Raw genomic sequence first — 12,941 nt, 5'->3', positions numbered from 1 at the left:
GGGGCTTCTCATCTGTAAGCTGGGGAGACTTGTGGCGCCTTACATGGACTCAGCTTCTTACCAGTCCCCGAAGGCCCTGGGGTTTTCAAATCTGAAGCACAAGGTGGAAACTCTCCGGCCCCCTCCCTGTTGTCCTCCATGAGCTCCTGGGCCCGTTAGTCTCAGAGCAAAACCACAGCTGGTGGGACTTAGCAGATTTTGAGAGCATGTTTATTATGAATATTGTCCCTTTCAGGCAAGTTAATGAAGCATCCAATTCATGCCAGCTTTTATCTGTCAGAGAAACACCAGCGAGCAAGGTAGAGACACCAAGCCAAACCCTGATGTGTAAGTATGAACTTCATGTTAATCAGGAAACGGGAGAATGTGTGGGTTTCTCTAATGCAGACTCACGATACGAAGTCAGCTGACTCAAATGCTCTCAACCTGAGCTTCGGGTCATTTGTGTTAGCTCTAAGGTCATCTGAGGCAGACACATTGAACCTGACCTTGAGAGTATCCTTGACCACTTGACCAAGAGGCCAGAGACTCTACAAGTGTGCTCAGGCCGGACAACTTCCTGTGCCTGGCAGGAAGACTCAAGATGCCAGCTTCTCCCCTAAACCATGTGAACTCATCAACATGCAGCCATTTTAAACTATAAAAACGGCAATTTCAACTGAAACAGTGGACCATTGCCTATTTTACTGGAAATTTCTCTCTTAGAGTATGATGGAAAGAGGATTGGGTGTAAGAGACCTGGCTGCAAGGCTCACCTCCACTAAGTGACCATAGATATTTTGGACACTAATGTATCATGAGTCACCTTATTCCTTTGGCCCACAGCTTCTTCATCTGGGAAAGGAAGACATTGGATTGTAAAGTAAGAATAACCCACATTTTTTATCATTTGCAATATGCTAGGCAATGTGCTAGTTACTTAATTATCAAAGAGACAATTAAGATTGAAAAGTAGTTATTAACTAACTCTTCACCAACCCAGCAGGTGGAGACTGTCATTATTCCCATTTATTAGATTCAGTCATTGAGCTCAGGATGGTGCATGTGCTGCATCTGAAAGGCTGGGGTCTGGTGCTCACTTCTGGGCTGTTGATGACTGGGTTCAGATGCATCATTGTGCATCCCTTTCTTAGCAGAGGATTCCTTGCTGCTCTACTATGGACAATGTATTGCTTTACAGTCTTTTCACTGGAGACCACTCACCTGCAGTGACATTTGTAGAAAGCAGTCTCTAAGCTGCAAAGCCCTGCCTGTCACCAGACCTACGTAGAGGGAATCTCACTTGCTTTATGATGTCCAGAGTGCTCCTCGTGTTGCCCTGTGGGTTTTATTTTCCTGTTGTCCACTGGATATGGCCTACTGGCATTTAGCATGAATTTCCAGCTCCTCCACAAGCTCTTCTTGTACTACTAAGGTTGAAAAATTAAAAAATACATTTTCTAGAATCTCTTTGTGGTGAACTGATAGAAACGTAGTCCCCAATGATCCCCACCCCCTGGTATTCATGCCCCTGTGGAATCCTGCATCCCCATCAGTGTGAGGTGAGCTAGTGACATGTTCTAGCCAATAGGATGATGGGATGACACGTGTAATTAAGGGGATAAAATTTCACTTCCTTGATTAGCTTACAAGAGATTGTAACCTCCATCTTGCCAGTAGACTCTCTCTGGCTAGCTCAGCTTCCAGGATGTAAGCCCTCACATTGTGGAGTTCCCTGTGGTAAGGAACTGGAGTGGAGGGTGGCTCCATGCAACAGCCAGCAAGGAACTGAGGTCTCTGTCACCCCTGGAGCAACTGAGCTTACCAAGAACCCGAGTGAGCTTGGAAGCAGAGCTTTCCCCAGTTGGGCTTTCAGATGAGACGTCAGCCCCAGCTAAGGCACCATGATGGTAGCCACAGGAGGAATGGGACACAGCCAAGCCCACTTGGATCCCTGATCCACAGAAATCGATAAATGTGTGCCAAGTTTGCTGTAATCTGTTAAGCAGGAATAGGTCACAAACACACCTTCACCCACAGATGAGATTGAGTTCGGTCAAGCAGAAAGATGCTTCCCAGGGGGATGTGGAAGAAATGAGGCCATCTCCTGGCTTCCCATGGCTGATTCTGCCAGCACCAGCACTTGTGTCAGGCCACCAACTGAGCAGGTGTGGAGAGGACATTACAGCCTCCATAGCTGCATGATACTGTCCAGGTGTCCTCATAGTTACAACGGTGGCAGCGGATTCCTGAGCCCCATTGCCCAACCAAGAGATCTCTGTTTTCATGTATCGTTGGGATCAATAGTTCCATGGCAGTCTCCTGATTCCTCACTTTCCTGATGGTGAAAGAAATGGCAGCTGCCTGGCAGGTCATTCTGCAACACACACTCACTCTGCAAGGTGGCACGTCTCTGAATCCCCAGAGTCCACTTCTCCTTCCATCTGATAATTTCATGAGCACTTGATTCCCTGTATTCAGCCACTTTCACCTCAAGTAGTTTCTGTTTCCTGCGTGGAGCCCTGAAGGATCCACCTGGTATCTGGATAGTTTCCTAGAAAGTGAGGAAAGTCCTTCAATTTTCTCACCACAAACCTGAGTGCTTTTTCTCTGTGAGAATTCAAGAGACTTTGAATCTTGGCCAAACACAAATTAGACAACATAATCCTACCTCAAATACATATGGGGCTCTATCATTTACCAAGCTGTGCCATAGAACTCCTTTCTTTTACACCCTACACAACTTTATGAAGTGGGTGTACTTCCTCCCTTCGCCATTTTATAAATGAGAAAACTGTGGCTCAGAAGCAGAACATATGCTGACCAGCTGGGAATGACAGAGCTAGGACTCCACCCAGATTCTACACTAGCTTTAATGCTTTCTTCCCTCCATATGATGGCAGTTGCTGTGATTTATTATTCTTGTGACTTCACCAATGATGCCATGCTTAAACCGTCCAGCTTCTACAAACATGAACCACAAGGTGGAAATGGCCACTCAGTTTGACTTTTTGGACATTATTTTCTCAATCCCATCCCCAGGATGCTTACTTGACTGCTGTGTGAGAACTGGCTTATCCACTTGTGTTTGTTTTGCTTTGTTTTGTTTTGTGTTTTTTTTGTTTTGGTTTGTTTTTGAGGCAGGGTCTCACTCTGTTGCCCAGACTGGAGGGCAGTGGTGCAATCATGTCTCACTGCAGCCAAAAGTTCCCGGGCTCAAGCAATTCTCCCACCTCAGCCTCCTGAGTAGCTGGAACTACAGAAGCATGCCACCACCCATGGTTAATTTTTGTACCTTTTGTAGAGATGGAGTTTCACCACATTGCCCAGGTTGGTTGTGACCTCCTAGGCTCAAGCAATATGCCCACCTCAGCCTTGCAAAGTGCTGGGATTACAGGTGTGAGCCACCATGCCTGGCCCCATCCTCTTGTTTATTTACAAACATACAAGTGGGTGCTAGCAACAAGATCAGGGTGCTTCTGATCCTTCTCTCACCAGGGTGAACAGATTTGGAGGCATGTGCACTGCCCAGCTCATCTTCTTCCTTTGCACACAGATGGCATCCTCTAATGCAGCCCCATGTCCATGGAGCTGTGCTCATTCAGAGGAAGTGCCTTTCCTGAATTTATGTGTCCCAACTGTTGTTTTTCTCTAATTTTCCCAGTGTATTAGTCTGTTCTCACTCTGCTGATAAGGACATACCTGAGACTGGGTCATTGATAAAGGAGAGAGGTTTAATTGACTCACAGTTCCACATGGGTGGGCAGGCCTCACAATCAGAGCTGAAGGTGAATGCGGAGCAAAGGCACATCTTACATGGTGGCAGGCAAGAGAGCTGGTGCAGGGGGACTCCCCTTTGTCAAATCATCAGATCTCATGAGACTTACTCACTATCACAAGAACAGCATGAGAAAGACCCACCCCCACGATTCAATTACATACCACTGCGTCCCTCTCATGAACATGGGAATTATGGGAGCTACAACACAGCCAAACCATATCAGCTAGTCTCCTATCAGCTGATGGCAGCCCTATCTAAGCTGAAGATACAGCTGTGAACAGAACATTTTGGAGCTCCTCAAGTAGTCTGTCCATCACCAAGAAGGCTTCCTAATGTCCTTGAGATCCATTTCAACACTTCAAACATTCTTTCTTCTGTAAAGAGTTCCTTCCTAGTCTGTGTGTTCAAGAGACCAGAATTAAGAGCAATGGGCAGGCCAGACATGGTGGCTCACACCTGTAATCCTAGTACTTTGTGGGACTGAGGCCGGAAGATCACTTGAGCCCAGGAGTTTGAGATCCAGTCTCAACAACAAAAATTTAAAAATTGAGCATGGTGGTGCACCCTGAAATCCTAGCTACTTGGGAGACTAAGGCAGGAGGACTGCTTGAGTCTGAAAGGTCAACATTACAATGAATTATGACTATGCCACTGCACTCCAGCCTGGACAACAGAGTGAAATCTCATCTCAAAAAATAAAAATGAGCAATGAGTGGAAATGTCTGGGAGACAGATATGGGGGTAGGGGAAATGCCTGATTATTCAAGCTTGCTGGAAAGCACCTTCTCTAAAATTAATAGGGCCCGATCTCCAGGGAAGACTATGCAGAGCCTGGACACCATGGAACAGTTCACAAGGAAACAGCATGGTCTTTGCAGGAAGCACCATCTTAGCCAGTGACATTCCAGGAATCCCCATAAGTCCCTCCTTCTCGACACTTTAGATCACCTTTCAGCACATTCACACGACCACTGGGTGGGGAATATTCTCTAAAGTAATTGTCTTCATCTCTGACCTCATTCCATGGTTGCGATAGACAGGCCAAGTGCCTGAAGCCGTGGTCCTCGGACCATTTTACCTTTTAACTGATCTGCGACAGGAAGCAGGTGGACCAGGAGACATCTGTTGCTTGTGTTTCTTGCAACCAGGCAAATGGTAAGTTGCAAAGATGGGGGAAAAGATTCATTTTTAAAGTAAAAGGCAATATGCTTCCTTGACTATATTGTGAACATTTCGTATGCTAGTGGGATGTAATTGGGTTTTCTAAACACCTTACCATCTGATTCAGACTCAGGAGGACTTTAAAGAGACTTGAAATAAAAATTTCCAATTGTCTCTCAGAGCCCAAGCCCAGAAGCCTAATTACCTGCTGAAACTAATTGCTCCCATCTGAGCCTCCTGCTGTAACTCCCCACAAAGGGCATGAAAATGAGATGGGTCAGGAAAGTTGCAGGCCAGAGCCAGGAGCCCAGGAAAGCAAGACGTGCTCACAGGCGAGAGCTTGTTAAGTAACTTCTCTTTGAGCGGCTCCTCACTGAGCCAGCCAGAGAGAGAGAAGCCGTCTTCCTCTGAAGGTGCCCGGAATGACTCGCAAATTTCATTGAAAGTGGCAGGAGGGAAGCAGGCTCTGGATAAAACGATGCATGCACACACACTTTGATCTCAATCAAGGCGCTCTACAAGGGGACCGTGGTGACAACACTCAGAGAGAAGCTGACACCGAGGAGAACAACGCCCAGCTTCAGAATGGGAGCCCACCTTGCCTCCTCCCCCGGGCTGCTGCAGAGAAGTTTTGTCAGAAGGCCCACATCTGCACCTGAATGTGGGCAGCATCCAAGGGTCACAGTCTGTATCCCCAGGGGACATGTTGAATTGTAACAGTTTTTCTTAGCACCTGCGCCGGCTCCCCACTCCACTTCCCTGCTTCTCTGTTGGGCTCCAGTCTCATAGAAACCCCTCTCTGTGTGTGAAGGAGCTGCAGAAAAAGAAATGGGTCCTCCTGCAGAATGAATTCCCAAACGCAGCACCAATGCTTTCCATTCTTCACACCCCACTTCCAACAGTCAGCAGATGTGGTCAGCACTACTGGATCAAGACTCTGAACCCTTCTCCCATTCCACTTTCCCACCCGGAGGCAGGCCACCATCATACTCGACCAAGACAATGGCAGCCGGGGATGCTGTGGTATTCCCATGATCCTGATGAGCCAGCCACTGTGGTCTTAATGGCTCCGTCTGCCATTGGCTACATCTATCTGTCATCTGTTTGTCTATCTAAATATTTTATATGTATGCTAAATGACCGATATTTTACATATATACATATGAACGTGCATATATGCATATTTGCATGTATGTATATACATATATATATGCCTATATAAATATTTTAACAGTTGTGTTGTTAAAAAGACAAACACAATCCAGACAGGATTGTATTCCTTTGCATCTTTTCTTTTGTTTTGTTTTTATTGAGACAGGATCTTGATCTGTTGCCCAGGCTGGAGTGCAGTGCTGTGATCATGGTTCACTGCAGCCTCATCCTCCTGGGCTCAAGCAATCCTTCGACCTCAGCGTCCTGAGTAGCTGGGACTACAGGTATGCACCACTACATCTAGCTATTTATTTTTTATTATTTTTTGAGGAGATGGGATCTTGCTACATTGCCCAGGCTAGTCTCAAACTCCTGGGCTTAAGAGATCCTCCTGCCTTGGCCTCCCAAATTATTGGGATTACAGGCATAAGCCACTTCACCCAGCCCTTTCGCTTTTTCTGATTTTAAAGGGAATTAAAATGGCCTCTGAAATCCAGTGAGGTCTGGACACTGAGCCTAAAAGAAAAGGTGATCAAACCACAGAGGCCACCCCCTGAGCCTCCTGCCTCCACTGTGCAGCCCCACACTGCTGGTTCTCTGTTCAAAGCATGTGTGGTCCTTTGGGAGGACAAGTCCTTGTCTCAAGCACGTTACTCCTCTGTTCTAAGCCTGACCATGGCTTCCATGGTGCTCAAAATTGAATCCCGGTGCCTGACCTGGCCCAGGCCACCTGGTCTCTCAGGGAGCATTCTGGCTCTCATGCTCCGGTGGCTGGATCCAATTGGGCCACATGTGCCTCTTTGCTGCTTCCCAAGCACGTTGTCCATTCTCTCGCCCCAGAGCCTTTGCACTTGCTGCTCTCTGCAGTTTGCAGAGAGGTTCCTTCATCCCCCTGCAGTCAGGCCTCTGCTCAGACACCACCACGTCAGAGGAACTTCTGAGCACTGACCTGGTAGCACCCTGCTCACCACCACCTGACCCTTACCCCACTGCGTCTCTTCAGGACACTTTTTACCACTTTGTTCATTGAGTGTCTATTTCTTCTGACCTGAGTTCAAGTAAAGATTCAATCTCTGTACCCAGGTGCCTAGAATCCTGCCTGGCACATCAAGGCAATCTCCAATACTACTAGTTGGCTCCATGGTTAAGTAAATGACTGCCCACCCCTGGTGCTACATGAGATGAATTTAGGTGATAAAATGGATAAATGTATTCATCACATGAATTAATTTTAATTTGTACCAGGAAAAAATATATATTTATATATAACTCTTTGATAAGGATTAAATTCCCCTTTGAAGGCCTGGGTGCTGAAACAGCAAGTAATGATTTTACATTTCTGTGGAAGGGGAAGTAAAATTTATGGGATTAACAAATGCAGCATGCCCACCTGCACCAGGCTCACAAAAAGGGATGCCACAGGCAACACAGAGCTGAGCAAGGAGCCCCTGCAAACCTCCAGAAGAGGTCCAGCTCCATCTAAACTGCAGCCCCGGGTGGCTTGCTGCATCCTACAGTGTTGCTGTGTTGCTCTAACTCGAGGGCTTCACTGATGATTGAACCTTTCATAATCTCATTTCTCCCCAGGGAGAATCTCATTTCTCCCACTAAAACAGGCAACACATGTTCCTCCCTTTGCAGCAGCCCCAGAGAGGCCTCATAAGCCCTCCAGGCCTATTCTCCCTTTTAAAAGGCACCCAAACCACTCCAGCAATTAACAAAAGAAATTTCCTGGGCAGAAGCAGAAGTCAGGGTGGGAAACCAGCCACATCCTGATGTTTCAGCGTTACCCGGGGGCAGCGAGCCACGACCAGGAGAGTGGAGCCAGCCCCCACTGACCCCCTCTCTACAGAGCCTGCAAGTTCTGCTGTGCGTTTCCCTTAAAAGAAACAGATAGGGCCTAAGGAAGAGAGACTTCTGACTTTGACAGGGGCCTACATCAATTATGAATTTTCTATTTGCGGGCAAATTATACTGGTTCTCCATTTTTTAAAAATTGAGGAGTACCTTATGTGAGAATAAAGTGCATAAATCTTAGGAGATGAATGAGGCCCTCATTACACACCCGTGTAACCACCTTCCATGTAGACACAGAAGGCTCCCTCCTGCACCTGCAGGCACAGTCCTGGGAGGAAGCCACTGTTTCGGCTTCTGTCAGCATGGACTGCGCTCCTTGCTCTTGGGCTTCAGGGAAATAGAATCGCACAGCACCCACCTTTACACAGCTGGCTTCTGTTGCTGGAGGTCCCGTCTGCTAGGCATTTCCACGCGGCTGTAAGCTTCGAAATGCATTCTTTTTTATTCTTGTGTAGCTTTCTTTCTTTTTTTTTAATTATACTTTAAGTTCTGGGGTACATGTGCACAACGTGCAGGTTTGTTACATAGGTATACATGTGCCATGTTGGTTTGCTGCACCCATCAACTCATCATTTACAATTAGGTATTTCTCCTAATGCTATCCCTCCCCAAGCCCCCATCCCCCGTAGCTTTCTTAACTAGTTCACATTGATACGTATGAGTTTGGGGAAAGTCAATTGATGTTGTTGTTGTTGTTGTTTATGTGGAGTTAGCTGTGGTTTATGGGCCAAAGACAAGTAACTCAAGTCCGAGGAAAACTGTGTTCCAGAAGAAGGTAGCTGATGGCTAAGAATCAAACCCATAAAGTCCCTAGATCAGGGCAGAATTTCCAACCTGAAGGAATTATGACTGTGAAAATCATATGAAGCAGCCCACAGAGGCCTAGAAGGAAGGCAGGTACTGAAAAGGAGGTAGGTCTCACTTACCACGACCTCAAAGGGAGGAGATGGTCAAGTTAGAGCCCGGGGCAGAGATGAAGATAAGGAGGTGTGATGAAAATCTCACCAATCTACATTCTTTACACCATAAAGGTGATTTTGCAGAGTTCAAGCCCCTCTTATGGTCAATGCATTATTGGGTGTGGACTGGATTTTTGGGGCCTGCCACCTTTCAATGCCACTATAGAGTTCCACGGCAGGATCTCTCTTGCTCCTGGTGGCCAAGACTGAAGTGAACACAACTTTCCACACATGGAGAAGACACCTTTGTATACGGTCTCTTTGCAGGAAAATACAGTCAGATCCACCACGTGTTGTTCTCTGGCACGAGGGGCCGCACCTGGTTATTTATTTATTTTCAGCTTTGTGATCTCCCCTGAACAGAACATCACCTCCTGGCCCTCACCAGCCAGAGCAGCTGACATCACACAGCATTTTCGGGGCTGGCATAACGGCAGCTTCCTCCGGATGAAAAGTCTCCATGTCAGTCACTCTTGAATGCTTACCTCTCAAGACCCGCTTGTTGCTTGGTAACAATTTTCACGGCTGCATTGAAAGGAGAGTTCTGAAAAGAGGAATGCTTAAAACCTGACAGCAATTACCGAGAAGGCAGACCACTTCTTTCATTTCAGAAACCAATACACAAATGGATCTTCCCATTCAGTTAGTATTTTATTATTATTTAAATGGGCTTCCCACTCTACATGAAGCCCAGCTTTGTGTCGGCACTAGTTCCACACCCCTCGTCTCTGAGCCTCTTCAGAGAAGCAATTGCAGCCATTTCTGGGGAGAGAAGGTTCTTCCAGCTGACTTTTGACTTCCTCTTGGCTTCAGACTTTGTGGTGAACAGGGGAGCTGGTAATTCTACAACCAGAACATAGCCTGAGAGGAAGAGCTGTCCCATGCCCACCTCCTTCCTACAAGAGGTCACCCCCACAGCCATCTCTCCTTTACCATTGTGGCTAAAAACAGGCAAGCACTAAACTGCCCATTAACTGACTCATGCACGAATGCTCTGGGCTAAATTGTGAGTTCCTTAAGGGCAACAACAATATATGGATTATTTGTTTCTCCAGAGAGTCCAGTAAAGTCCTGAGCCCATAGAGAGTTTTCAGCACACAGTTCCCCTATTTCACGGCCAGCGAGCTCTTCTGTATAGTGCGGTAGGTCATGTAACTTGGTTAATTTCAACCCATAAAATAGGATGTTTTGACCACATATTCAAGCTTGCAGAAAGACCAGGGCATGCCCAGTTTGATACGAAAGAATTGCCCACCCTTTCTCCAGTCTCATTTCTTACTCAATTAAACTGAGCCCAATAAGGCTAGGGTGGAATCCCGTGAAAGCCCAGTACCTGCCCGCTGAACGCATCCAGAAGTACCGAGCTTACTCGGGAGGCTCTCTCTCCAGTTTCTCAACTTCAGCATTTGTAACACTTTGGATTAGATGATTTTCTGTTGTGGGGTCACTCCTGTGGATTGCAGGGTGTTCAGCAGCATCCCTGGCCTCTACCCCACTAGATGCCAGCAGCACTCACCCAGCTATGACATCCAAAGACGTCTCCAGACACTGTCACATGCCCTGGAGGACAGGGAACAACAACATCACTTGTAGCTGAGAACCATCAATCTAGCTCAAATGTTAACCCATAAAGGGGTTTTAAGCAACTGTCACTCAGAAATGTCCATGTCCATCAGTCTATCCATCGCTCAGTTTTGTTTTCCCCATAGCCTTTATCACAGTCTGAACTATTTTAATTTATTTTGCACTTATCACTGATCTCCCACTAGAATAGGCTCTTACAACAACAAGGACCTCATCTGTCTTAATCATTACCATATCCACAGCACCAAAAGCAGCTCCTGGTACATAACAGGTGCTTGGTAAACATTTGTTAAGTAATAAGTATATTTTCAATGCAGCACTCCTTGGTCTAAGAGGTGCTGTATTATCTAACCAGTAACTGACTGTAAAGTGTGTCTACATGGCCTAGTGGTACACAGTAAGCATCAATAGTATTATACATGATTGTAGTGATAGTCAGAGTCAGACTTGACAACAGATGGCAGACAGAGGTTCCAGCTTCTTCTAGGAATTAGTTAGGCTCAACTTCCAGGTCTGGACACATCAGAGTGACAGGTATCGGGCTTACCCTACCCCCAGCTTCACCTGTTTTCAGGCATTAAATAATCGTGAGAGAAGAGAAACAAACAAGATGAGGTCCACATGGTCCCAGGCACTCCCTCCAAGAGGATTTTCCAAAATGTCACACAAGGAATTAGAGTTGAGTGGAGAGCAATGCTCTCACTGTGGGGAGGAAACAGAAATCGGAACCGGGACTGCAGAGTTGACTGGAATTTGTGTGGACACAAATGGGAGAAAGAGACAGGAAGAAGCTGTGCAAAGAAGGAGCTTCAGATATCTACATAGATCCCATTGACTACATGGCTGAATACTAAGCTGCAAGTGCACAGAGAAAGATTCTGCAAAGATGCACAGAGAACAGATCCTGGAAGCTCTGGGATGAAGAGATATTAGTGATTTTAGAGGATGCTTGGGACTAGGGGAACTTGCAGTCCTGAACAATCAGTGCAGAGACACCGACTGAGCATCCCAGACAGTCATTTGATACCCAGAATGGCAAAGTCTTAAGAAGAGAGGTACTGTATTCCTAGACCCATCCTAACAAAGCCTAAAAGCAAGGTCCAACAGCATAAAACTCATCTGCCAGTAAGTTAACTGCTTGCCAGAGAAAGGCTCACCACTCTTAAAAGGAAGACCACATAATCTAGATTTACTATGATAGATCATTCATACTGTCCAGCATACAATAAAAATCACTAGACACATAAAGAACAGAAAAAAATGTGGCCGATGAAAAGAATAAATTCATTTGATATTCAAAGATGATGCAATGTTCTAATTAACAGAAGAATGTTTTAAAGCAGACACTATAAATATGTTTAAGTATTTAAACTAAAAGATGGACATAATGAGCATGCAGATGGAGAATCTCAGGGGAGAAATGGAAACTATAAAAAGAAAAATACGGTAATTTTATAATGGAAAAATAAAATATCTGAAAAGAAAAATTCACTGGATGTACTTAGCAGCAGAACAAGAACTAGAGAAGGAAAATAATCGGCGATTTTTAAGACTGAGAAATTAAAACTATGCAAAATAAAGCAGAACGGGGAAAGAGAGGGAGAAAAGATCGAAAACAAACTGAAATGAATGACTTGTGGGACAATACCAAATAATCTAACCTGGATGTAACTGGAATACCAAAAATGAGACAAGAGGGAATTTGATCAGGAAAAAAACACATAAAGAAATGATGGTCTTGATTTTTCCAAACTTGAGGAAAAGTAACAGGCTGTAGAACCAAGAAGCTTCATGAACCTCAAGCAGAATAAACATATACACAACACCCACCTAGACGTACCAGACGCATCAGAGTCAGACTGTTGAAAATCAAAGATAAAGAGGAAGTGTTGGAAGTGGCCAGAAAAAATTAAAAACGAAAAGATGCCTCCCAGCCTTCTTGTCTCCAGGAACTGGTTTTGCAGAAGACGATTTTTCTGTGAACTGGGTGGTGGGGAGGATGGTTTGGGAAGATTCAAGCACATCATATTTATTGTGCACTTTATTTCTATTGCTCTTACATTGTAACGTATAATGAAATAATTCTACACCGCACCATCATGTGGAGTCAGTGGGAGCCCTGAGCTTGTTTTTCTGCAACTAGATGGTCCCATCTGGGGGTGATGGGAGACAGTGACACCCTAAGTGTGTTGCTTATGTCCAGTCTATTCTGTAATCTCGTTTTGGTGGCTGTCACTGCAGAAAACTGCTTCACAAAGATAGGATGCTGGAAATGGAATCAGGCTTTTCAGTGATTTTGTGGCAATCTCAGGATATTCTGCCTTGACTTTAATCCAGAATGTATGGCAATGTGAAGTTGTCTCATACATACTTTTAGGCTCACCAGATGCAGCTGTACAACTGAAGTGTATCAACTCACTTGCCACTATAGAGTGTGCCACCAGACACAGTTTAATGTTCACCTGCCA

The 12,941-nt window shown here is 45.6% G+C and overlaps 1 long non-coding RNA gene across 1 annotated transcript; it reads left to right on the top strand.

Annotated features, from left to right (window-relative positions):
* The first annotated feature begins 237 nt into the window (after positions 1–237).
* LOC105470552 (uncharacterized) lies at positions 238–1,445 on the top strand. Its single transcript, XR_011613184.1, has 3 exons — positions 238–327; positions 826–862; positions 1,181–1,445. It is a non-coding gene; the product is annotated as an uncharacterized lncRNA (long non-coding RNA).
* Positions 1,446–12,941: the final 11,496 nt, after the last annotated feature.

Source organism: Macaca nemestrina, chromosome 15 (assembly GCF_043159975.1).
Source record: "Macaca nemestrina isolate mMacNem1 chromosome 15, mMacNem.hap1, whole genome shotgun sequence".
NCBI classification, from domain to species: Eukaryota; Metazoa; Chordata; class Mammalia; order Primates; family Cercopithecidae; genus Macaca; species Macaca nemestrina.
The sequence above is the reverse complement of the archived record's forward strand: the minus strand, read 5'-3'. Positions and strand labels throughout refer to the sequence as shown.